Raw genomic sequence first — 23,882 nt, 5'->3', positions numbered from 1 at the left:
AGCTTTTGCTTTTTACTTGCCTACTGATGTTTTTGCTGGAACAGTGTTAATATATTTTGATCACAAAATTATTAGTTTTCTAAAGTTTGTTAATTCAGAGTAGTCCTTTCAGAAGACCTTTCTGTGATACATACATTTAAAAAACAGTTTAAAATGTTACATAGCTTTTATTACTCGTGACAGTTGATGAGAATGTTAATTAAAGTGGTATCTATTTTTGTTTTTCTCGTTTCTTTTTTGACAGCGAAAACATGCTTCTTAATGCTCTTTTTTTTTTCTTTTCTTTTTTTTGCCTTGTCTTACTGCTTAGAGGGATGCCTTTCTCCTAGAGAAATCAATACAAAATAACAGAATGGCTGAAGTTGGAAGGAGCCTTTGGAAGTAATTTAATACATATAATCTCACACCCCACTTAAGCAAGTTCAGCTAGATTGAATTGACCAGGACTGTGCCCGGTTGGCTTTTGAATACCTTCATAGATGGGTACTCCACATCTTCTCTGGGCAGTGCGTGGCCATCTTTGACCACCCTCGTAAGAAGGTGGCTTCTTGCGTTTCAGTTCATGCCTCTTGTCACTGGGTGCTGCTGAGAAGAACCTAGCACTGTTGTCTTTGCTTTCACACATGTCCCCATCAAACCGATAATTATATATATATTGATAAGATTCCACCCTCTCCCGCCCTTGATTCTCCTCACCTCCAGGCTAAACAGTCCTACCACTCCTCATATGACAGATGTTCCAGTCCCAGCATCAGAATTTCTTTAGCCTGTTCCTGGACCCTGTCCAGTATGTTCGTGCTTCTGCTGCACGAGGGAGCCCAGAACTGGACGCAGTACTCCAGGTGTGGCCTCACTAGGGCTGTCTAGAAGTGAAAGATCACCTCCTTTGACCTCCTGGTTGTTCTGTTCCTCATGCAGGCCAGGATGTCCTTGGCTGGCTTTGCCACAAGAGCAATGAGTTGCTGTCTCCTTTCTGTCTTGTCCTTCAGAACCTTCAGGGTCTTTCTTGCAAATCTACTTTCCACCTGGTGAGTCCTCAGCGTATACCAGTGCATAGAGTTGTTCTTCCCCTGGTACCCGACTTCTCCTGTCAGCCACTCCTCCCAGTTTTGTGTTATCTGCAAATGTGCTGAGGGTACAGTATTCCCCTCCACCCAGATCGTTAATGAAGATGTTGAACAGGATTGGACCCAGTATTTATTCCTGGCGTATAATGTTGGTGACCAGCTTATGGCTGGTCTTTGTGCTGCTGATCACATATGAGCCTGGCAACTCAGTCAGTCCTCTTCATTGTCTGTTCCTCTAGGCTGTTTTTCATCACTTTGTCTATGAGGATGTTATGAGGAACTGTGCAAAATGCACATTGTTGGGTGATTTAGACTGTGTACTTAAAATAACAGTTCTCTGAAACAGTGTGCTATATAGATGTTCTGGAAATTCATGGAGAATGATAGTGCTTATGTGGGGGTTCTGAGTGAATCTGCTGCTGCATGGTATAGGTCCAACTCCAGCAACAGCTTGAGGTTGTTCTTTGCTGACAGTAGCTTTGCAGGCCTGAAAACATGTTTGTTTAGGGTAAGGTCTCAACATTTTAAGTGTGTTTAAATTGTTAAAACAGTGGATTATATGATAATACCATCTAACTCCCGTAAGAAATTGCCCATATAATTCACTCAGGAAAGACAGTTATCTTTTGTATCTTCCGTAAGTCATAAGCTGTGATGGTAGTAGCAGTGACTTATTACAGTCTTTCCATTGTGGAATGACCCTTAATAACTCTCTTGCACCAAAGATGTTTAAAGTTAGTTATTAGCTTTCTTTCATATAAATCTAGCTGGGTAGATGAGGGGAGAGCGGATGTGGTTTACCTTGACTTCAGCAAGGCTTTTGACGCTGTCTCTCATAACATCCTCATAAACAAGCTCAAGAAATGCAGCCTAGATGAGTGAACCTAGAACAGGTTGCCCAAAGAGGTTGTGAAGTCCCCTTCTCTGGAGATATTCAAAACCCGCCTGGATGCCATCATGTGCAATGTGCTCTAGGTGATCCTGCTCAGCAGGGGTGTTGGACTCTATGATCTTCAGAGGTCCCTTCCAACCTCGGCCATTCTGTGATTCTGTGAAACTGTTACTGATGAGAATAATCTGTTTTTCTGTCTTTAAGTGGTCAGCAATACATAGCAATCTGTGAGTGTCAACAACATGGAGGTCCTTCCCATGTTGGCCGTCCTCCATCCCTAACATACACACACTTTTCTGAGGTCCCCGTTCCTGACACTCTGAGGTGTCAATCAGCACAGACATCTACTTAAACATGGGTGTTTTAGCTCCAACCATAGTATCCATTGACTGCCAAAATATTCTGGACTGGTAAGACTTGGAGCATCGGTGTAATCCACAGGTTGCCGACAGATGTCGCTGCGGATTTGTGCAATACTGAGACTTCTCAAGGAGATTACCCATATCCACTTTCTGCAAAAACAGATTGAAATCACGTCTGTGGAGCATATTAAAGAGTATTGGCTGAGTATGCCAAAATTAAGAATATAGCCTCCTGTTCTTGGACCAGCATTTTGGAAGAGATCAGTTTGCCTGAGAGAGTCCTCTGTAAACGTTATTGTCTGTCCTGTGCTGAGATTAAATTCATATCCTGTTTCAGACACAAACCCAATAGACATTTCTATGTGGTGGTGACCTAACGATAGTTGGTAAGTGGTGTAGCCTTGGACTCTCCCCCCTCTATTCAGACTTACTACTGCTTGTGCCAGCACTGTTGGCTGGTTCTACAAGGTGTGCGTAGGTGGAAGAATTCACAAATGTTCTTTTAGTAAGATGATATTATGCTCTACTAAACTGGTTCCCCAGGGATGATGGAGTATATGATAAACTCGTCCTACGTGGTTTTCACCAGCCCTGTTCTGGACTGTTTGTCCTGTGAGCCATTAACTGATTGAATACAAGTAGAAATACCTCACCATTGGCTTAATAAGCAAACACCTTTGATAGTGGCCTTCTGGTCAGCATGTACAGGAGGAAATACAGCCAGTTGTTTGCTACCACCACCTGACTATAAACCTTGACTCTGGAAGTAGCCCAGTATGATTTGTCTGCTGGGTGTGGCTGGGTGTTCTCCAAATTCTGACCCCAGAGAGGTTTGCTGCATATCATCCAGTCATCTGCTTGTCATCACTAGACTACAGTGTGAGACCTTTATATACTGCCCAAGAGCCAGTATAAAGATTTCTGAGGCTGTCAGTTCTTCCAGCACCATAGCCACAGCTATCAGTTTGACATATTGGCTGTTCCTCCTGTTCTCTTGGTAGTTTAGGAAGGCTTGTTGAGCCATTTTAAAGGCTGCTGCTTTCCGTTGGTGTTTCTCTTTAGCATTATCTTGTTGACTGATCAGTGAACCATGCATTTTGCTTCTGCTCTTGGGTTAATTGCTCATACGATGGAGCCTACTGCAGCCAAGATGGAGGCAGACCAGACTGGATAGAAAATGTGATTACCTAAGCCAATTTGTACTATTTTCTCCTGTAAAGCACTCACTGTATTTGGGCTGGTAGAGGCCACACAGAAATTCACCATTTCCATTTCATAGTACTAGTCCATTATGTCTTCCCAATTTATTGAATACAATCATTTGGTGGTACCCAATGTAAGGCCAGGAGCCCCAATATCAGTTACCTTGGCCCATTGGGTGATTCTTTGTTTCAGCTAGGGCTGAAAAAACAGCCCAAATATTTAGTTTTGCACCGATGGGGACAACCTCTATGACCAAAGTCCCAATCATGTATGTAGCCTGTCCATTTGCTGTCATAGGCTCCAGTGAGCCTCATCCAGTGCTTGGAGCTTGAAAGGCTTATTGGCTAGCTTTTGGCCTAACACTGCTTAATAAGCATTTTTTTTTTGGTCAGAGGTGGTTGCTTCCTTTTCTTCATGAAAGAACTGACTTTTTTTTTTCCTTGTTTATAATGGTCTTAAGGTCTGGACCAAATATGGCATACATTGCCTCCAAAACCCCAAAGACTAATAAACTTGTACTTCTGCTCTGCTCTGCATTTCTGCTATATAGAATATGTTTTGTGTAGCTGACTTGGATATCTTTCTACAATGGCCCTGCTAAATTATCCTTCCAAATTTTGCTTCTTTTTCATATTTCTGAATTTTTTGATTGTCAGTTCCCCAGCCATAATTTTGCATAGTCTCTGTAGTATCACTCAGTGCTTCTCCCACTTCCCGCTCTGTGAGACGAGCAATGTGGATAACATAATCCACATAGCTGAGTGATCTACTGTGTGGGAGAAATACTGAAATCTTCCAAATGTGGGGCTGCCAGCCCATGGTGAATGATGGGGCTGTGTCGATAGCTCAGGGCAGCAGCACGCCAGGAGAGCACAGGTTGCTCCTGCAGTTCTTTAGCAGCTGGGCTTCCAAGGATTAAATGCTATCTGGATGGTGCCACGGCTTCAGACTCGACTCACTCAAGGAGAGTGGCAATGCTGGGTGCTAGAGCTGTGGGGGTGGGGGAACCCGATTTGATAATCAATAACCAGCTGTTGTTTTGTCAGAAGCTTCCAGGTGTTTTCATTGACCAACTGAGGCAAATAAGGGAGGAGCAGGCTGCGTTCTCCAGCTGTTCCAGCCTCTAATGGCTGCGTGGTCATCTGAGTGATCTTGGGGCAGTCTATACTGTTTGGATGCAGTCTGTTTGGGAGAGAGCCCAAACTGTTGGGACCCATAACCACTTTTTGCACAGTGATAGCGGAAACACTGCAGCCCGTGGAGGAGCCCCTGGTGGAGCAGGTGGATGTGGCCTGGAGGAGGCTGCGGCCCATGGAGAGCCCCCGCAGGAGCAGGCCCCGGGCCGGAGCTGCAGCCCGTGGAGAGGAGCCCACGCAGGAGCAGGGGGTCTGGGGGGAGCTGCCGCCCACCCGTGGGGGACCCGTGCTGGAGCAGTTTGCTCCTGGGGGATGGATGGACCCCGTGGTACGGAGCCATGTGGGAGCAGCTCTTGAAGAGCTGCTGCCTGTGGGCAGCCCCCGCAGGCTCAGTTCAGGAAGGATGGTATTCCATGGGAGGGACCCCACGTGGAGTAGGGGCAGGTAGTGACTGTGAAGGAGCTGCAGAGGCGAAGCATTAGGCACTGATTGAAGCCCCCATTGCTCATTTCCCTGTGCTGCTCAGGGGGAGAAAGTAGAAGAGAGTAGATAGGGAGAAGGTGGTTTTAGTTTGTTTTTAGTTTCTCACTGCTCTAGTCTGCTAGAGATAGGTAATAAATTTTATTCATCTCCTTGTGCTGACTCTGTTTTGCCTGTTATGATAGTTGTAGAGTGATCTCCCTGTCCTTATCTCACCCCTTTACCCCTTTTCATCATATTTTTCCCCCCTTTCCCTTTGAGGAACGGGAGTGAGAGAGTGGTTGTAGTAGAGTTCAGTTGCCCAGAAGGGTAAAACCACTGCAAAAGGTTGGGGTAATTAATAGGTTCTGAGGAGTTCTCCCTTTCTCAGCTGAGTGTGGAAGCAGAGGGGACCATCGGTCTGTCCACTGTCCTAGTTTCCTTTTGTGGTCTCTTTTGTCCTTTCACTTGCTTATATTTTTCCCATAAATAAAGTAGAGTTCCTGGTAGTTTTGTCATTTGGGACTTCAGATTCAAGTAAAGCTAAAAGCATCTTCTTTTGGTTAGCACTTTTGTGGCTTATCTACAGAATTTATATATAATGACATATCATTGCCTAACATGCTGTGATGTTATCTCCTTCATCTAGTCCACGAGTGTGCAGCACAGGCCACCCTGGGACACTCCATCACGTTCCCTTACAGCAGCTGCCCATGCTGACGTTTGGACTTCCCATGCCTTGAGTACAAGGCCCAGTAGGGCAGGTGTGGCTTGTTTGAGGAGCTGGTGATCTTGGACAAAATGTCTGCTACATGGCTACCCACACGACATCATAGTGTGGTGCGTTCGGAACGATTGGACCGAAGTTTAAAGAAGAGGTAGTGAATTAAATTTTTCAGAGCAGGCTTCTTTTCAATTTTTGTTTGTTTGTTTTTAAAAAAGAGGTCTTTTTTTAGGCTCATAGTCACGTAACTTGTGAAAGCAGAAATGCGCATAAAGCTTATTCATATGCTGATGTTGTATGCTCAGAAAACTCTTACAGGTAAAACTGCGTGTCTTGAAACAAAACGAGGAGTGCCAGATAACATGAAAAAGAGTGAAGCTTTTTTACCCTTCTTTGTGAAAAGATCAAACAAAATGACATTGTATTTGTCTGCCTTTGTTTTGGTCCATATTATACTACTGTTTTGGTTCTCCACCACATCCCATGGGATTTATGGAATACGCATTTCTTCATTTTCACTGCTTTTTATCTAACGTGATCCATTTCATCTTCAGAGCAAATTGAATTGAACGAAGTGGATACCTACAAAATCTTCTTTTCTGTTTTGCTTTTGGCAAAAAAATAAATAAAAAACTGCTTTTATAAGCCATTGCTATCTTTTTTTCTGCAATAAACGTCTTCAAAAGAGTGGCTGTGATTTGCAGGTTGGTATTCTAAAAGTGGCTTCAGTGTCATGTGCTGCTTAGCCTTTTTTCGTAAGAGTTTGTGAGAATAATACAGGTAGCAATACTAGATTATCTGTGTTATTGTATCAGGTAATATACTGCCATTGAACTCATGATATGTTTCCGTGGAGATCTGGGTCACTTGTATTGAAATGATGATAAATTCAGTCTTTCCTGCTATAGTTGGCATTTGAATCTAATCAGAGTGGAAGCAAAATTGTTTGTTTGTTTGTGTTTTTTTTGGGGGGAAGAATAGAATATAGATTTTGTTGTTGTTTGCTACTTTTTACTTATTTCAGGGTAGTTGCCTGTAGTTAGTTATCAGTTAAATGAAATGGTTTATCAGTTAAATGAAATGGTTTCATTTATTTTTGAAATGGCCATGCTGTAGATCCAGAAACTTTATGCAGGTAGGAAACAAACCTAATGCTTCTCTGTCTCTTTAGGGAAAAGAATTCAACTTCCGTTACAAACAGTTCCTTTATTGCTATTTCTGATATTTGAACTATGTAAAATTAAAATTGAAAAAAACCCAAAACATTACTAGGTTAAAAAGAGTGACACTGGTATTATGTGTCAAAGAAAGAGTGAAATAGAGCTTCAGCACACTGTAGCAATGTTAAGCAATGCTTTTGGGTGTACATTAGTGCTTAGACATCTTAGAATACCTATACTGAGGCTTTTAGAATTGCTATGACACATTCCCTACTTAGAGATGGAAGTTTTGTTTTTGCATGGGGAAGGTCCCTCTGGGTGAGGTTAGCTGTATTCTGTGATATCTAATGGTAGAGCCTAGCAAAGTTAATCAGAAGCACTTTGCCTTTGTCAACTGTATTTTGCTATTTTTTTTTTAATTTATGGTAGGCCTACTGCCTAGTGCTTCATAGTGTAGCACCTTGCTTTGTCAGGATACTATATGACAGCAAGAAGTAAACAAATAAGGAGGTCTCAAGGAGATTTCAAAATGAATTTGCACTGGAAAACAAGCTTTAACAACAAAAAAAAGGTGGAAAAAAGCTTCAGAAACTGCAAACTAAGGATTTTTTTCTTATGAATACAGAAGCAATGTCAAAATGTTCAAGATGACTTGTATGTAATATTGCACATACAGTACTTTCCTAATGTCAAGCTAAAGTGTTTTCTGAAAATGACTTGCAAACAAAAAGGATTAATGATTTAATTAAGCTCAAGCTCAACTCTCTTCATTTGCATAAGTGCAGTTTCCTGTCATCTTCAGGCAACTTGCAGTTTTTTGCAGCTATAAATAGTGTTCTTGTTATTTATTTATTCTGTTTGACCTCTTTTATTCATACTCTGTTCTGACTATCCATTTAGTGGACATGTTTGTACTAAATATGCCTGCAAAATAGACTATAAATAATTATCTTGTTACACTTGAGTGCTTTCTGAAGAATTTCTATGCACTGTGAAATACAATATGAAAGTTTCTCACGGTTAATTTCTTACAATGTTGGCAGCTTCATCTGTAAGGTACTGTCTGTAGTTGCTAAGGTTTGTTGGTACAAACTTGATGGACAAAAGTGCGCCAGAAGGTGGCTAACTGTGGCATAAAGCCACCTTAGTCATTGAATTTCTTGACGCTGCCAAGATCTTTTTGGAGGAAAGAAAGTTAATGGACCTTTCTGGCAGTGGGCAGAGCTGACTGCCACTCCTGCCTCTTGTTTCCTGACCCTAAGTCCCAGGATCCCCATCTTCCCTGCTAGGTCTTAGCTAGGCTGACCTTTTATCTGTTTTGTCCTGTCTCTCTGTTTATCCAGTCTCTACTGTTCGTTTCTTCAACCCATCAAATTTCATTGTAGACCATTTTTTTTCTGAAAGTTGTTCTGCTGGTTACTTCTTCCTTTGCAATACTCAGGCATCTGTCCTACCTGATTTGAAACTGGGACATTTCTTTTCTGTTATGATGGTAAAGGAGTAGCAAAAAAAAAAAGGGGGGGGGGGGGGCGGGCGGGGGAATGGCAGGCAGAATTTTCCTGCTGCTAGTTCAGATAACTGGATCTGGAACCAGACAGAACCAGACCTCTTTAAAGCTCTCTTTAAAACCTTTTATGTCTATCAAGTTGAATATTTTGGGGAGGGGAAGTGTGATGTGCTGTTCTGACAATACTATGCTAACTCACAAGGAGAGAGTACTAGGGCTATCGTGTTTGACACTTGTAGGCTTTTTGGTTTAATTTATCCCTACATTCCTATTTATAACAACTGTTTATCATTAAATACTAGTGGATGATCTCATTGGTTTGTCACTTTGAGAGCTTTCTCTTTTTCTCTTTTTAAGACAAAATAACTCTCAGCTTTGTAGCTACATCTTCAAAATACTTATTTAAAACACTTGTTTATCTATAATTGGCTTTTCCAAGTTGGTCTGTCTTTCTACAGTTTTCGCTTCATTTTTCTGCTCTGTTTATAATTAATGAGCTTTGTGCCCTCTTTTGCACTTGATTAACTTTTGTCAGGTAGTATTTTCATTTAATACAGAGTACTTTTTTCTTCAAGCAGTTGAGTTAGGGAAATCAACACTTTATTGAAACTTGGAAGACCACTGCCAAAAACTGTATGCCCTCTTTATACAGACTGACCTGAACTCTCAAGTTTGTGCTAGTGCTTTCAGGAGCAAATATTTCCAAAAAAATGAATATATTTTCCATTAATATGCAAGATATATTCCATTACGCAGTGCTAAGAAACTGTATTCTCGCAACAGGACTCTGTCTGTGGTTGCTTTTGGTAAGCACCAGGGCTTTTTCTTTTGGAGGATGTTTAAATCATGAAGATCTTCATCTCTGTCTTATTTCATCTTTTTTGTCCCTGTCAGGACAATTTGACCTACATACAACCATGTCAGTTGGCTTAGGAAAAATTTTTGAGTTACTCAGTGTGTGTGTGAGATATGTATAATTTCTTTTCAATCAAAATAGTATATATTTAGTTATTACCTCAGAACTGACACTGAGACAATATCTATAAAATTGATCTTTGAGATAAGGTCTTTGTCAAGCAGTACGGTATTTGGGATATTAATTTTATTTGAAGTTGTTGGGGAGGGTTGTTTTTTATTTTTATTTTTTTATCTTTTAAATGAATGGATGGTAGTACTCAAGGGCAGGAATTGTCACATGCTGACCTTTTTACGAACTGCAAACTGATGTTACTCTTGGAGTTATGTTGGTATACTTGCATCTAAAACTGGCCTACTTTGTTTTAGAGTTACATAACCACTTCACTTCAATGGCTACCAGACCCCCCCCCAAGCCACTCTCTCACTCCGCTTCCTCAACAGTGGAGAGAGAATAAGATGGGAAAGCTTGTGGGTCCGTATAAAGACAGGTGAATGGCTTACCAGTCACTATCACAGGCAAAACAGACTAGGCTTGGAAAATTAAGATAATTGCCACTTAAAATAGAGTAGTTGGTGAGAAACAAAGACAAAAACTAGAAGTATTTGGTCACACACACAGTAGAGAAATACTTCCTGATGTTCAGAGGAAGTCTCCTGTCTTCCATTTTGTGCCCCTTGCCTCTTGTCCTGTGACAGGACAGCACTGAAAAGAGCCTGGCTCCATCCTCTTTGCACCTTCCCTTCAGGTATTTATCAAAGTTGATAAGAACCACCCCCTGAGACATCTCTTCTCTGGGCTGAACAGTTCCTTCATCAACTTTGTGGCCCTTCGTTGGACTCCCTCTGGTATGCCCATGTCTTTCTTGTACTGAGGAGCCCAGAATGGGGCACTGTACTCCAGATGTGGCCTCACGAGAGCTGAGGAGAGGGGAAGGACCACCTCCCTTGGTGAGCTAATGACACTGTTCCTTATGCAGTCACAGCTGGCCTTCTTTGCTGCAAAGGCACATTGAGAGCTCATGTTCAACTTGGTGTCCATAAGGATGCACCACAGGTCCTTTTCTGCCAAGCTTCTTTCCTCCTCTGGTGCAGGACTTCACATTTTCCTTAGCTGAACTTCATGAGGTGCCTCTCAGCCCATTTTTCCAGCTTGTTGAAGTCCCTCTGGATGGCAGCATGACCCTCTGGTGTATGAGCCACTCCTCTCAGTTTTGTGTCATCAGCAAAGCTGCTGAGGGCACACTGCTCCATCATCTAGATCATTAATGGAGATGTTAAACAGGACTGACACAGTATTGACCCTTTGGGTATACCACTGGTTACTGGCCTCCAACTAGACATCATGTCACTGATAACCACCCTGTGGGCCTGTCCTTACAGCAAGCTTTCAGTCCACCTCACTGTCTGCTTATCCATCTCAACAGCTTGTCTATGACGATCTTGCTGAGGACAGTTTCAAAAACCTTACTGAAGTAAGGCAAAGTAGACAAAGTTTCAAAAACCTTACTGAAGTAGGGCAAAGTAGACAATATCCACTGCTCTCCCCTTGTCTACCAGGCCTTTCATTTCATTGTGGAAGCTTTTGAAGCTGGCTGAGTATGACTTCTACTTGGTGTATCTGTGCTGAATCCTTCTGATGGTTTTCTTCTTCTGCCTGGAAATGGTTTCTATAATTAGCTGCCTAATCTTCCCAGGGATTGAGGTGAGGCTGACCAGCCTGTAATTCCCTGGGTCCTCCTTCCTGCCCTTTTTGAAGATTTGAGTGACCATTTGCTGTCCTCCTGACCTTGCGTACTTACTTGGGTCACCAGGATTGTTCAAACGTTATCGAGTGTGGCCTTAAAATCACATCTACCAGCTCCCTCAGCACTTGTGTGGATCCCATAAGGCCTATGGGCTTATGTCTGTTCAGTTTGCTTAAGTATTCCCTGACCCAGTCCTCTTCCACCAAGGATGCATTTTCCTTGCTTTAGACTTTGTACTGGCATCCATGCCTTTGAGGTGGTTGTGTTTAATACGTCTCCTCACGTTTTCTAATGTAGAAAGAGGCCAACAGATTGGTGCGAGTAAGGTTAATTATTTGTTTCTACGTGGGCAAAAAACTTATTCTGTAGAAATTAAATAGGTTTTATTTATTTTGATTGTGGTGGCTGCTGCTGTTAGCCATATCAGCTCCTGCTCTGGGTTAGCATTTTTCTAGTACGTGAGAGAGTAGAGCTGTGGCCAGCTGTCTGCCTTGGAGCACTCTTCTGCCTGTCAAGCTGGTGTTGATCTGACGGTAGAAGGATATGCTTTTAAATTAAATGTGATATTTAGGCCAGGACACATATCCTAGGTACATGGGTGGGCAGTTATTTCAGCCCCTGCAGCCCTTGTCAGCTGCATTTTTACACAGAAAACTGTCTTACTTCTTACCTACCCTCCAATTTCAAACTTAAACATTGTTAGTGTTTGCTCAAAGAATGCACTCTGAACCCAATAAAGCAAATATTATTACAGTCTGTAGTTTTGTCCCTGATTTAACAAAGCTTCTGGAAAAAGGACACTAACACAGGCTTTGTAAAGGAGTAAACCATTTCTCATCTTTAAACAATTCTAGCGTCTTGCATGTATGAATTCTCTGAGGCCTTTTCTCTTGCTGTACATAAGCTGTCGGGTGGTTTATTTTTTCATTTTCTTAAACTTTGAGGTGTCCATAGCAGGTCTTAAGTGATTACAGTATTAAATTTCCATGAACTATACCCTGAGTTATTTCCCTCTTTCAAAGGAGGATTAAGGAAAATCACATTGTTTCATCTTAATCACACACAATCAGATAGGATTAGGCCCAGGATATTCAACTTTGTGACTGTTATTTTTGACTCATTTGCAAGCCAGAACTTCAACAGTGGGGGCTGTCATGTTCCCAGATTGAGAAAAGTAACTAAAAGTTGGCAATGTAATGAACAGCTACGTTCATTCTATGTTCCTGTTTTATGCTTATACAAGTTATTATATATTCATAACTGTGTTTTACAGTTAAGTAAAATACAAAACAGTCATGTCGCACTGTGGACATGAAGAATGTGATGCACCTGGTATCTGTACACTGATCTTTGCCATACATCTTTCATTTGTATCAAAATCTAAGTTGGTTTGTCATCTGTAAGTTCTTACGAGCTATGTCAAACTGTCTTTTCTTTAGTATCTTTGATTTTGCTAAAATCTTAATGCATATCTCCATAGTGTTTTCTTGGTGTTCATTTTGTAGACTAAGCACAGACACAGAAAGTACCCCATGCTTTTGGGCCTCCCTTAAGTGCTGTGTTGACATGGCAGCATCAGCTCCTAGAAAGAAACACTGAAACTTTCTGGGGGTGAGATATTTGGGTGTTGGTGTGGTGCCTGCTGCTGCCTGAGGAATGCCTCAACCACCTTCCTCCTTTTTGTTGTTGGGAGATAATGAGAGCATGTGCTGTGGAGTTCTGCCTCTGCTCAGGCATCAGGGCAATTTTCAGCAGTATCTCTGTATGGTGCTATCTGGTACAGCATTATTCTCCTCTCAAACCACATCAAAATATGATTGACTGGATTAGATAAGTTAGATATGCTAACTGTATTGTACGGTTAGTTGGTTACTACAATAGCTCATTGTTTTGCCTTCCAAGCAGTCTGTGACTTGGTATTATTATCAAGAGTGGTAGCATCATAACCGTTGTTTATTTTGTTATAACTGTTTGCTCTTTCATGGTGAAACTCAAACTGACTGTTACAATGGAGTGGTTTGTTTTTATTTAAACTGGTGTTAAGGACAGGTGTTGCATGTGTTACCAGTAGATATGGGTTTAGGATTATAACTCTGTGTGTGCTTGTTGCTGCTGCTGTTGTTTATTTTCAAAGGAGAGCTAAGAAATCGGATTTACATGTAGATAAGCAAAAAGTGCTTTGCTTGAAGGCTTGTTAAACTGCTTCTCTTAGCATGCTCTGTCTTTTCAATGTACTTTTAAGAAAATCTTTTCACAATACTATTTACTTTTTCTTTTTTTTTTGCAAACTGCCACAGAAGGTTCTATGTAAATGACAAATCCCCACCAGAAGCAATTTCCTATTCATTTTGTGCTCTGACGTAGAATTATAAATTTGTGTTCTTTATGTCTACCTAGGTACTTTATGTGTAGGGCAAATAAATGAATCAATAATAAAACATGATGCAGTTGCAATAGTTTCTGTTTTCTTCTTCTATCTATGCTTTTCTTCTTAATATGTGAACTCTTCTTGAGGAAAATGTTACAGCTCTGGATACTGCCCTTTTTAGTGTTTTGCCTAGATTGTTGCTGTGATTTTGCGTTTTCGTTTCACTATTTATGAAGGGATTCAAATCCTTTGTTTTAATTGACTAATTCAAACATGTCTGACTTGCTGGATGCTTTGAGCCATCTTTAAATAAAAATGAACTTTTCAACATAATCTGTTTGCTCACCTGTAAGGCCAACATGGAAAAACAAATGGCAGTGTAAGGTGTAAGATTTCACTGTGAAGTTTCTGCTGAGCTCATTTAGGGAGTGCTTGCCTTGCTAAGCTTGCTTGCCAGCTGTTCCATAAAGCATTATCTTGTCCTAAGTAGATATTAAAATTTTCTTTATCAAAATTTACCTTCTGTGTTTCTGTCTAAAAGCTTGACAGGAGCTAGTGGGTATCATAGATGTAGTACACTTCTGCTGTGAAGTATTCGGTGCTGAAATTTGAAAGTTTTATAGTGCTATGAAACAATAAATCATGAACAGTATATCATGTTTCAGCATGAAACAGGAAATAGGTTGTAATTACCATGTTAAGTTTCCTCGTCTTTCCCTTCAGCTGGGATTTTCTTACCTGGAAAAGTAACCCACTTTTTTCAGGACAGTGACTCTTATTTGTGTAACAGTAACAGTGTTTGAGGCTGGGAACATCTATGGCAAATATGCAACTCTTGTTCCATAAGCAGTCTGAGGTCATACCATAACCCAGTTTGCTATAATAAAAGCTAGAAGCATAGAATCATGGAATGGTTTGGGTTGGAAGGGGCCTTCACGACCACCCAGTTCCAACCCCTCTGCCATGAGCAGGGACAGCTCCCACCAGACCTGGCTGCTCAAAGCCCCATACAGACTGGACTTGGACACTTCAGGGATTGGGCATCCACAGCTTCTCTGGGCAGCCTGTGCCGGTGCCTCACCACCGTCTGAGTGAAGAGTTTCTTCCCATTATCTAACCTAAACCTACCCTCTTTTAGTTTAAAGCTATTATCCCTTGTCCTATCACTACACCCCCTGACAAAGAGTTCCTACCCAAGCTTTCCTTTTGGCCCCCTTTAGGTCCTAAAAGTGTGCATCTCAAAGTGTGATTAATATGGCAAAGTCATTCTTCTAGAGCCAAGTTTCCAACTTTGGAAAACAAAGCATGCACTATCACCAAGACATTTTTGAGATTTGGAAATGGCATAAACCGAGTATGTCCCCTGAAGTGGAAGTGTTAAAATTACTGGACAACGGTGGAATGGATTGAGGAATAGATATTTATTTCTGTCTAGTATTTAGCTGGCCTTCAATGTGCTTTAGTTAGCTCTTAGGCCAGCAACGCAGTAAAGAAATGGTGACATAACAGTGACTGAAGGATAACACTATTTTAGGGCAAGGCAGGAAACTTTCTGTGGATTGAACAAAAAGCTGTGCTGACATTCCATTGGCAGAGCAGCAAAAGCTACCTGATAACCATGAATACATGAAGCTAAGGGAGTGGAAGGAAATTAGTATGCTTTTTTTTTCTGTGTCTGTGAGGAGCATTTGGACAGAGCGACACTAGGGTATTTTTAGATGATGGAAAGTTGTGGTTCACTTTGGAATTTTTGTCTGAAATGCAGAAATGTAAAGTGAGATGAACAGTAGGACTAGTCTTGCTATGTACCTCATTTTTCTCTCTCAAGGTGAACTGCTCCACCCTTAAAATGTAAGTAGATATCATTATGTGCATTGATGTTCCTTTTAAGGAAATGTATCAGATGTGAGAAGTTTTTGCCTTCTGCAAAAAAAACCTGCTCATATGTGTCAAGGATCAATATTTACAAGCATTAATTGGGTGTGGGCATTGTAGTACAGTGTTTGTATTTAGATGTTAATCTTCAAAGCTAAGCTTTGAACTGTAGGAATAATCCACGGGGCATCTTTTGCTACAGTTTTTAAAATACGAATATATCAATGCAAGTGCCTGGGTGCATGCTGTTTGTAAATACGTTGCACCATAACTATTTCAGAAATGCCTGGTCCTGATTCTGAGTTTTATTTTTATAGCTAATCCCTGGGTATTGCATAAAGCAAGCCCGCCCAAGCAGCAGACTCTAACTGAAGGGATGCACAGACTGGGAAAAAATAGGACATGTTTTAGGTGGTTAAATGAAAAAGAGTTGGGTAGCTGGAGAAAAAGTCACTTGTTGAGAACAGTTGTGGATCTATTCTTTTTTTTTTTTTTCGTTTTTATCTTCCTTCCCCCACACCCACTCCCCACTGCTCCCTGCCGTAATGTGATCATAGCTTTTGTTTTTACCGAGTGTTTTGTAGCTGGTGGCAGGATGGTTGAGTGCCTCTGGGAGCCTTGAAGAGATGGGCAGCAGTGGTGGTGGTCTTTCCAGAAGCATGTGCATGTGTTGGTCCCTTCCCACACCACTGCAGTATCAGGAAAGATGTTTGTTATGGAGTTGTGTGCAAAAACAAACAACATCCAGACACAGTCTATAAAGAGAAAGCTGTGATAGCAGTTTGGTACTACGCTGCTTCTGTGAGAGCCTTTTAGGACTATGCAGTCCATAATAGACTTTAAGTGGGGCTGGTGCCAAATAAGAGCCAGATTTGAGTAGGTTTGGTGGTAGAACCAGGTGAAGCATTTAAAAATATTTTGCTTGGCCTGAAGTAGCTGTGTGTGTTATTTACCCTTTGTACGCTCCGTGATGTGGCCAGGTTCAGGAATCCATGCGGTAGAGTAAGGAGATCCTGCCTGAGGTTCTTTGCCTCCTTTTTACAACTAGTGTTAGTGGTAATAAGAATTGCTGCTCTGTTTCAACGTGTTAATCACTATAGAGGAATAGACAATCCCTAAATTTGGAGGGGTGTGTGTGTGTATGTGTGTATATATATATACACTGTGTTTACTTCATATATATCTACACACACACACATATGTATATACATATATATGTATATACATATGTGTGTGTGTGTATATATATGAAGTAAACACAGTAATCTTCTAATTCAAAATGTTTTCTAATTGAATTTTCGATTCATAATCCTTTATATCGCATCATAATATTTTTCGTATATTATGAACTTAAATTCATCTGGTTATTTTCAGCTATTTTCAATCTACTGCTAAGTGTTAATGCATTTAATATTCAGCACTTCTTATAGCTGTACAGGACAAGCTATAAGAGGTAGTACCTCTTATAGCTTGTCCTGTACCCACCTGTTCAACAATTACTGACTTACATGGCTTATGCACAGGTTTCAGTAGGGATGGGGGTAAACACTGCTGAATATGTCCTGGGTAAATTTTGTGTGCATGGTCTTGGTCTCTTTCAAGAGAGATTGGGTGTGGGGGAAGAGTTCAGTGAAATATACGGGTGTAAGCAGTTTGGAATGCCTTTTAATAAGAACAGTACTTCAGAATATGCTGTCATGATTGCTAAAGAATGCAAACTATTTTTTTTTCCTCCATTCTTTCTATTACTGTTGAAATGAGATTTCTGGATGATTACGGAGTCTTAGAAGCTTACACATATGAGTAAACAATTGCATGTGTCTACAAAAATGAAGTCAAGATTGCTGTTTTATATACACCAACCTTAATTTTTCAGTACTTGGCTTTCTGACCTTAAGAAGGAATTTGTGTGCTTGTCTCTCATTGTAATTTGCAATCCCATTCTAACATATTTCGATGCCCTAACCTTGTGCCTGTCTCCAGTCATAGTCCAAAATAATGTGATTGCTTATTGTTTTTCCTCTTAGAACCCACACCTTGTTCAGCTCAAATCAAGCCTCTAAGAAGCATGCCAAACTGTTACTTGGAATTTTATTATTTTTCTATTTCTTTTCTTTTTCCTTGTAATTGATACTTGTACCTTCTTGGTCTAAAGCGGTATTTTTTTGTGGAGATTAAAAAAGTAACATTATATAGACAAAGCCTTATGGCTGACAGTACCAACTTCCCATATCAAATTAAGCTACAAGGATGCTTGAGGAAGAAATGACTACCCTTTATTTTTACTTTCTTTATAAATGAGTTGTAGGTGGGTTAGCTTGAGATGGAAGAGGAGGTTGTAGAATTTTCCCAGAAAAATACTTTTCATAAGGTGTTCTAACTGAAGAAACTGACACAGTCACTTAGTTCCTAAATCAAGACTCTGAGGTAATGGATTTATTGGATTTATTTATTTTTACATTCTCTGAGGGGATGGATTTAATTTCTTAGAGGTGCCAGATACTGCCTGTCGCTCCTCATCTCAAAACTGAAAGGGTGTTGTGGGAAAAGTGTTACAGACGAATGTCACTTGAAATGCCATATGTGTCATTTAGCAGTTTAAGATTGCGTAGGTTTTCATTTTTGTCACGTGCAACTACATTTTCAGCTATGCAGTCAAGATACTAGCACTCCAGTTCTAGAACAGGCTTTTATATTTGGTTGCATATATATCTGTTTTTTTTTTTTTTCTCCTTCTTTGTAGTCATTTGAGGATGAATTGGAAATGGCATGCACCTTTCACACCCTGGGTTTAGAAGGAGCTTCACTCCAGATGTTCCTCTGGCCCTTTCGGCTTCTGGTCGGGCACCTTCACCTGCTCTAACCAGCTTGTTGTGCCAGTCTGAGGGCGGAGCCAGAGGGGGCAGAGTATCTGCCATTTTCTGCTTCTGTTTTGAGATGCTTTTTGTCTCTGAACCCGCTCACCTACGAAGATGAGGGCAGTTCGTGTCCATTAGGGTCCTAATCCTGCCTCAGCGGAGAAGTAAGGAAAATAACTGGCTATGACTTTCTGCCTTGCTGCAGTTAGAGGGAACTTGTTTGAGTGCTGTGTATTTAACTTCTTGATAATGACAGTTCTCCAACTGTTCCATACATTTTTCCTACCAATTACATAGCATTAAATGTATGAAGTAGCAAAGGCTGTGATGGAGAGCAATATGCTTCTTTGTACCGTGGTTCAATAGTTTTTGAACCAGGCATGCATGCAGAAAGTTTGCTATGAAAAGCAGTCTATGTGTGTAAAATAGAAGTGTTCTGCGCTTGTACTTGAAAAAAGGCCAGCAAGTTTTTCTTTGGCTGGTTGTTTCTTAAAAAGTGCAAAATTTGATGTGTTGAATGACAGCTAATTCTGGAAGTGGTTGGAATATGAGGCCTTAAAAGCCTTCTTAATCTACCGTGTCAGAATTTTCAACCTACCTGTGGGAAGCGCAGCTGTCTTGCAAGGATTTGATTAATGTTAGAATTGAAACTGTGGCACTTATTAAACAACCCATTTCAGCAGCTCTTCTAGACATTCATTTTAGACATCGGGGGAATCCTAACCATAAAGCGTTCGTAGGATCTCCGTGTGTTCGTGGGAAGCTGACATCAGCCTCCTGCTCAGGAGGCAGTTTTGATTTCTCTAGAAAGAAAGAAACGTTTCTGCATTGGCAGACTGGAGTCTAAACAGAAACCTGAACGTTTTAATTGGCACTCGTGCTTGATACCACAGGATAATGGTGTGTGTGGAGATCAGACTGCGGGCCGTACAGTTCAGCGTGGTATGCTGTTCTTTTTCCACAGGTACAGAGTATGAACTGACCATCTCAGCTGTGATGTTGAAGTACTTGTATAATGAATCATCCTATGAACTATAAGTTTAGACTTCCAAGTATTCACAAAAAGCAATGAAATTACGGTAGCATTAATCTTCCAATGTTTAATGTATTTATATATTAAGAAAGCATATTTTACTTTTTATTTTTTTTTTAAATATCTAACACTTGTGGCAAATGGGAGTTGAGGACTAGATTGAAACAGAAGCTGTTAAAGATTTCCCAATAGTTGCATTTTTAAGGGGGGGGGAAAAAAAAGATTCTATCATGCAGTTTTGAGCCAAAAGAAATAGATGTAAATGATTGATTCTGTCGTTTCTGGGTAACTATCACACTCCATCTAGAAGAATTCTTAGTTGATCTCAGTGCTCAAGCAGAGCATTAGCTTGGGAGATGACCAAGAAGGGGAGGCTGAGTTCCTGGGGAATTCAAAACTGGAATGTTGGCATTGTTGTTTTGCAATGTGTGTCATATTTGTGTTAAAGAAGTGAAATTGCTTTCAGGATAACATTGTTATGCTTAAGTCAAACCTACAGACAATGATTCTTTCCCCCACCCATCATGCCCCTTAAGAAACAAAAACCCCAAACTGGTTGGAACTGAAAACAAAAAACAATGTGACTGGGTAGGGTCCCATTCCTGCTCCAAGGCTTGCTTTTTGGTTTTGTATAATTCTTGCTATTCATGTTGTTAGCTTTTAATTTTTAAAATAAGGAAAAAAAGGAAAAAAAACAGCTGAGCTATTTATATGCAAAATTAAGAGAAAATACTACAGTTCTTTTGAAAGTTTTGCCAAAACCTTGTATACAGCTATTTGTTGGTTATATCATGTCACTGCTGCTAATATTTATGTGAGCTTTGTGCTTCATGCATGATATAGTGACAGTCACTGAAGTTGAGAGACAGTGGGGTAAATATGTGGTGGCCTTAGGATTTTACAGCGTGCCAGTTGATGTTGTGCCTGAGTGTGCCTGTAGTATCTGGACTTCAGATTCTGTTGTGACTGTTGACCCCCTGTTAAAGAGAAGCATCCTATACTGAATGCTGTGCCATTACTTGGAGAAAAGAATATCTCAATGCATTGGTATCAACATGTGCAAATAAGAAAGCAAAATACAAATGCTTATAAAATTGCTACCTGACAGTATTATTTCTTGACCTATGACTTTTGGCAGAGCTTGCAGGTGTCAGAAAATGTCAGTAATGGATTCAGGCTGTGGCATTTGTCACTTAAAAAGTCACATCACAATTAATAGATTCAGGATTCAGTGAGGGTTTTTTCCTGCGCAGTGTCACACTCGTTGCCTCTGTGACAGCCTTCATTTCCTACTTAGCAAATCAAAGCCTAGTAGCAAGAGCCTCAGGAAGTTGTTAAAGCAATTAAAGGCTTCTGTCTTGCAGCACATTGCATGGTTACCATAGTATCCTCTGCCTACAAGTCTTTACTGATGATGTCAGTATGCATACAGGGGCTATTCAGAGCATCTACATGAAGATGATTCAGCCCTTGCTAAAGATCATAAGCGCCCCTCCATATGTTCTATTGTCTAGCATCGTTTTAGAAATTCATGAGGCTGGAAGGTAAGTGGCTTTTGCTTCATATTTAATAATTTTTTTTATATCCTAACACTGGGAGGCATTGCTTTTTTTATCCTCTGTTGCAGTCGTCCACAAAATACATAAACTGTGTTTTATGTGAACTAATTGCATAGCTTGTGTAATTTAAACTTGGCAAAGTCTAGATAATATTCAACAATATGAAAAATAGAAACTAAAAATTCTTTAAGTTAAAAAATGCTTTACTGAGTAATTAGAGTTTTTTTCTTTTTTTTTCTTTTTACCAATTTAAATTCCCTGGGCTCTTATTTCTAATCAACAGAAGAGAACACAAAATATGTAATGGGAGCATTACCTAAGAGAAACAAGATCAAGCTTTTAATAAGAAAAAAATAAAGATAAAGAAAATAGGGGAAAAAAAGTAATTTGAATTGTGGGTTAGTTATGTGGATAATGGAGCAGTGGATAAACATAGTACACATGCAATTATTCTGCATGCAATTTTGCTTATAGCAAGAATGTTGAATTCTTATTGAAATTATGTTGTCACTCGTTAGCAAAGCAGAGGTTCTGGTTTTTATATTGAGTAGTGGAAAAACAATAAAACACTGAGGAATTTGATTCTTATGGGAAACTGACAAGGCTCTTGTACATTTTGGTCTTACAAGCTAAGTTTATTAGTAAGCCCAAGATGAAAAGCCATGAACTGTTTGGTTTCATAGGTGGAATTTTTTTTGTCTTCTCCAGTCCACTTTCTGCATTGCTTTACATCTTTATTGTTGCAACTGGCCATGTCCAGTGTTTAGTTTTTGATTCGGTCTTCTATCAAAAAAAAACAAACAAATAAACACAAAAAAAAAATAAAACACAACCCTGGAGGAGCTGAGCTGCAGAATTATAATAAATAATTATTTTGTGTCTTCTTTTAATGCCATATAACTTCATTTTGGGTTTATTGTTTTTTGATTTCTCCACCCTGAAAATTCTATGGGGTTTTATTTGTTTAAAAATAAAAATCTGTGTATTTAATACTTAAAATTAAAACAAAAAATGTATGGGGTGGGAAGTGGGGGAGGAACTATTGGTGCAAGTGAAAACAAGTTTGTAAAAGGAGATTTTGGTGTTGCAGGAGAATATATGTTAATGCACATGAAGTGCATTTTGTACAAGCTCACCAATTTACCCTTTTTTCTAGTTAACTGTACAGCATACATACTTTAAAAATACTTAAAATATTAAAAATAAAAAAGCCATGTTTTCTTTCCATCTACTTGTTTTATTCTGGGTGTTTTGACCATAATGTCCATTGCTTTATTTAGATAGTAAACTGCCTGGGAGTGGGGTTCTGAAAGTACTTAGTATGCGTTGGCTATTAAATAAGGCACTTAGGCAGTCTAATGCTATGTGCAAGATCACTGGAAACATTATTAATCATTGTAGGCAAGGTATACTAGAAAAATTAGACTGTCTAGTGATGATCATGTCTTTTCTTGGATTTTTTTTAAGCCCATGTAGACTAAGGATTTTTCCTTTCTTTACAAAGATAAATGTGCTATTTTTTCCTCTACTTGACTGCCTAACTATTGGATACTATAATAAAGAAGATTATTTCAGTTAAACTGAAGAAGCTACTTTCCCTTCCAGTGTTGGTATCTTTTAACTTTCACGTTTGATACTTACAAAAAATTGTTTGTTTATGTATGTACTAAAAGCAATCTAGTTTTGATCACAGTATACTCTATTATTTAACAGTTTTAGGTGCTCTGTTTTGGAAAAAAATACAGTGAAGTTTCCGTAGTCAGAGCTTTGAAACTACTTGTATTAAATGTCAAAAGATTTATATTATTTGGGCACATGCAATTTAGATTAAAGATCCACTCATAATTTTCCCTTCTGAAAGGGATGGGAAAAGAGCTGATTATGAGGATTTTGTGTTTTTTCAATTGAATTTAATGTGAGCAGTTCCGTATTATGGAAATACGGAAACATATTTCAAGTTGCATATATTTTGTTATCTATTGCAGCTTCTTGTGAAATTAAGAAGGTTAATGGTGGGCCTAAATGCAAAGAAGATTAGGATGCAAACACTAGGAATATTAAAAAAAAATAAATACTGGGAATACTATTTTTAAACCAGAAACTGTGTTAGAAGACAGATTCTAATCAGGAAAAAAAAATGCATATCTGAAGTACATATGAGAGCAGAAGACTGTAGTTTTCATGTGTTTGTAAGTTCTTTTCATTGAACTGGTTTCTGTATACTTTTTGACATTTTTTTTTCAGTGGGCCAATTTGAATCTATACATAAAAAGGTGATTTGCAAGTTAGGTTATCATATATATTAAAGAACAGAACAAATGACTTAAAAAAAGAAAGAAAAAGGAAAGATTCTTTAAAAATAATACTCTCTGTTGGGCATGAAGTTAAATTGTAATTTTTAAGGTAAAAGTTGTTATGATATTAATTTAATCATAGAAATTGTAACTTGCTTAGCTTTCTTGAATAAGCATTTCAAATGTGACCAAATGAAATTTTAAAAAAATGCATACAAACATAAATGCTTACCTTTTTGCCAGTCCAGTTACGCTCTAACTGTAGTACCTACTACACTTAAATGTATATAAACCCTGTTCTGGCCAAAAGTTGGGGGGGGGGGCGGGAGGGAAAATTGTTATAGTGCATTATTTACTCAAAATGTCTTTTTCAGATCGTGACATTGAATTATAATTGGAGTTTATAATTCTACCCTACTAGTTAAGCTAGATACTAACAATTAATCTAGATACTAACAACTACTCTTGTAGCATACTTAACCTCTGAAAGGGAATTAGTAGTTTTAAGTGTTACTTTTTGTAGTATGGGCTAATGGCAACGACATAGCCATTTTTATAATCTTTAGAACAGTATTTCTTGTCCTAAAAGACAGCATTGTATTAATTACCTTCTGTATCATTGTCATTTCTCTCTAGCATAGGCATTTGCTCTTAACTATAGTCCCAATTAAAAGCAACATGCTTTTAAACATTTCTTAAAGAGGTTGAAATGACAATTAGCT

The 23,882-nt window shown here is 39.4% G+C and overlaps 1 protein-coding gene across 14 annotated transcripts in view; it reads left to right on the top strand.

Annotated features, from left to right (window-relative positions):
* PAM (peptidylglycine alpha-amidating monooxygenase) overlaps positions 1–23,882 on the top strand; it is a 140,846-nt gene that overhangs the window by 6,855 nt on the left and 110,109 nt on the right. For 4 of the 14 annotated variants that reach the window (XM_080572791.1, XM_080572795.1, XM_080572794.1 and 1 more), the window contains exon 1: positions 20,668–20,851. The exons of 8 other annotated variants lie outside the window; for them this stretch is intronic. The gene's annotated coding sequence lies outside the window, so the exon portion shown is untranslated. Of the gene's footprint in view, positions 1–20,666; positions 20,852–23,882 lie in introns of those variants that run through there. 2 more of the 14 variants (XM_080572786.1, XM_080572798.1) reach the window with 2 other exon arrangements.

Source organism: Anser brachyrhynchus, assembly GCF_964034855.1.
Source record: "Anser brachyrhynchus genome assembly, chromosome: Z".
NCBI classification, from domain to species: Eukaryota; Metazoa; Chordata; class Aves; order Anseriformes; family Anatidae; genus Anser; species Anser brachyrhynchus.
This window is presented reverse-complemented; position numbering and strand designations above follow the sequence as displayed.